This window comes from Telopea speciosissima, chromosome 4 (assembly GCF_018873765.1).
Source record: "Telopea speciosissima isolate NSW1024214 ecotype Mountain lineage chromosome 4, Tspe_v1, whole genome shotgun sequence".
Taxonomy (NCBI): Eukaryota; Viridiplantae; Streptophyta; class Magnoliopsida; order Proteales; family Proteaceae; genus Telopea; species Telopea speciosissima.
Genome location: NC_057919.1, coordinates 37,722,184 through 37,725,736, shown reverse-complemented (window position 1 = coordinate 37,725,736; position 3,553 = coordinate 37,722,184). Strand labels below are relative to the sequence as shown.

The 3,553-nt window shown below is 42.3% G+C and overlaps 1 non-coding gene across 1 annotated transcript; it reads left to right on the top strand.

The window, feature by feature from the left end:
• Positions 1–3,239: 3,239 nt before the first annotated feature.
• On the top strand, positions 3,240–3,346 carry LOC122660640. The gene has a single exon (XR_006332747.1). It is a non-coding gene; the product is annotated as a small nucleolar RNA R71 (small nucleolar RNA).
• Positions 3,347–3,553: the final 207 nt, after the last annotated feature.

Genomic DNA, 3,553 nt, shown 5'->3' with positions numbered 1-3,553 from the left:
AGAGAGAGTTTCTTTTACAACAATGGCTATTGTGACTCTTCTCCTTGCTCTTGTTTTATCTGCAATTTATGCTTAGGGCCCTGTACCTGCACCTGCACCTGCAAAGCCTCCTTCAAGCGTTGATTTGTACCTGATTTCCTTCTTTGGATACTACATGTCCAAGTACTATGCCCTGTTTTACCATAAAATGGCATTTCTCCCAAGTTAAGACTAGATTCTTTTCTCTGCATCTTTTTAAAACCAAAGAAAGGTGATGCAAACAATCAGCAAAGGTAGAGCCATGAATAGAAAAATCATCCATAAACACTTCCAGAAAGTGCTCTACCATATCAGAGAAGATACTCATCATGAACCGCTGGAATATAGCAGGGGGTTCCAAAGCCCAAAGGGCATACGCCGGTAAGTAAAGGTTCTATAAGGGCATGTGAACGTGGTCTTATGTTGGTCTTCAAGGGCAATAGGGATCTGGTTATAGCCAGAGCATCCATCAAGGAAGCAATAATACTCATGTCCTGCTAGCCTCTCTAATATCTGGTCGTTAAAAGACAAAGGGAAGTGGTCCTTCCATGTTATCGCATTCAGTTTTCTGTAGTCAATGTACACTCTCCACCCTGTTTGGACACGAGTTGGAATCAATTCATTATCGGCATTAGCAACTACAGTGACACCAGATTTCTTAGGTACTACCTACACTGGACTCATCCGCTAGCTATCAGAAATGGGGTAGATGATCCCATGGTCTAAGAACTTTAGGACCTCTTTCTTGATTGCCTCTTTCATGACAGGATTAGCCCTCCTTTGTGGTTCTTTTGAGGGCTTGGAACCCTCCATAAGATGTATATGATGCTGAACAATGGAGGGGCTAATACCTTTGATATCCTACATGGACCAACCTATGGCTTCCTTATGTTCTTTCAGGAGCTTGATCAACTCTTCTTCTTGACTAGAAGTCAGATCAGAGGCAATAATGACAGGGAGAGTCTAATCTTGTCCTAGGAAGGCATATTTTAGGTTGGAGGGCAACTCTTTCAACTCTAATGTGGGGGGGCTCAATAATGGAGGGTTTAGGAATGGAGGTGGATAGGGGTCCAAGGGGCTCCACAGGCGGTTGGATGCTCCAGACCTCAGACAAGATGGTATCATCAACACCTTCTAATTCCTCCATATACTCCTAAAATTTTGAATCAAAATCAATTTCAAAGAAAGTTTCAACGTCATCGGGGAATCCCTGAAGCATATGTACCTCCTCATCTATATTGGGTTGCTTGCCCAACCTAAACACATGAAAGTCTACAGATGTGTTGCCAAAAGATAATTTCATGAGACCACTCCTACAATTGATTAAAGCATTACTAAGGAATGGTATACCCAAGATGATAGGGATTTGGTCATTGAAGTTTGTAACAGATTGGCTATCTAGGACAATAAAATCCACAGGGAATACAAACTCCCCAACCTTAAGTAGGACATCCTCAACCATCCCCTTAGGAGTTTTTACCGATCTATCTGCAAGCTGAAGGGTGATTCTAGTGGGTTTTAGCTCTCCTAATCCCAATTGTTGGTAGACATGAAAAGGCAGCAGGTTTACACTTGCACCAAGGTCTAATAAGGTATGATCAATAGTGGTGTTGCCTATAGTGCAAGATATGGTGGGGCTCCCTGGGTCCTTATGCTTGGCTGCTACTGGCTATGCGATGAGAGAACTAACGTGAGCAGCCAAGAATGCCTTTTTGGGCACATTGGTGGTCTGCTTCCGGGTACATAAGTCTTTGAGGACTTTTGCATAAGTGGGGACCTGGGCTATAGCATCCAATAAAGGGATGTTCATCTGAACCTATTTAAAGACATCAAGTATTTTCTCCACAGAAGGAGATTTCTTGCTAACCAACCTATTTGGGAATGGGGCAGGTGGAGTATACACTCTTTCAAGGGTGATTCCTTTAACTTTCTCAAAAGAATCATCTTGAATTTCTTTAGGTTCATCAGACGAAATTGGAATGTCAACAGGAATGTCAGATGGTAAAGACTGAGGGGTACTAATCTGTTGATACTCACGGCCACTCCATAAAGCATATACTGCATTAATCTGGCTAGAGGGCCCTAGATGTGGTTGACATTTTGCAACATTGAGCTGAGGAGCTTGGGTTCCTTGCTGAATTAGAGTCTGATGTTTAGGATTCGGCTCAGGTTGGCTAGGCAATTTTCCTTTTTCTCTCTTATACATGATTGTTATTTGGGAATGGGGCAGGTGGAGTATACACTCTTTCAAGGGTGATTCCTTTAACTTTCTCAAAAGAATCATCTTGAATTTCTTTAGGTTCATCAGATGAAACTGGAATGTCAACAGGAATGTCAGATGGTAAAGACTAGATTTTGCAACATTGAGCTGAGGAGCTTGGGTTCCTTGCTGAATTAGAGTCTGATGTTTAGGATTCGGCTCAGGTTGGCTAGGCAATTTTTCTTTTTCTCTCTTATACATGATTGTAACAAGCTGGGTGAGTTGCTTTTCCATAGTATTATGGTTTGTCATGTGAAGGGCCATGTTTTTCTCCAGCTCACTTATTCTTGCCGCCTCTCCAGTATTGGTAAACCCAGGGGGTTACTGATAAGGTGCAAGAAGAGGTGGCCTAGCGAAATTTATTGAAGGTCCTAAATGAGGACGAGGGGGAAGGGAATGAGGAGACAGACTTGGGCTTTGTGGTGTAAAATTAGGCCTTTGGAGACCAAGCTGGCTTTGATGGTGAAAGTTAGATGGGCCTACTTGGTTCCCTTTCCAGGAGAAATTAGGGTGATTTCTCCATCCTGGATTGTAAGTATTACTATATGGATTATTCTGGTAAAGATTACTTACATTCTCAGTGTTGGAATTATCCACAAAGGTGTTAGGGCATTCCTCCATAAGATGACCCGGTGTATGGCACCAACTGCACATGGAAACATGGTTGACTTGGTTAACCGGGATGGGCTCCGTAGGAACTATGGATTCCAACCTTTTGATGAGGCTATCTAGTTTGGCTTCTTTGGCTGGAACACCCTCAATGAGGTAACCCTTAGTGGTCCTTTCAACCTCTTGGGTTGATTCCCATTCCCTAGTCTTATTAGTCAAGTTGGTCAAAAAGGTCCAAGCCTCATTCTCATCAGTAAAAGAGGTAAATCCTGGAGGACACATAGACTCTAAAAGTTGCTTGGTCTGAAAGTCAATGCCCTCATAAATGATTTGACAAATTTGCCACAAGTCAATACCATGGTGAGGGCATTCTAACAGGAGATCCTTGAACCTTTCCATGAATCTAGAGAAGGACTCATGCGATTTCTGCATAAATTGAAGAATGTCACTCTTGAGTTTATTGGTTTTGTGAAGAGGGAAAAACTTTCTCAAGAAGACAATTGTAAACTGATCCCATGTAGTAATGGAATTAGTCGGCAGTCCATAGTGCCACTTCTTAGCATGGTCCTTCAGAGCAAAGGTTATGAACCGTAGTCCAACTACATCATCAGATAAATTTTGGACTTTAATCATAACACAAACCTCCTCAAATTCCCTAAGGAAGAG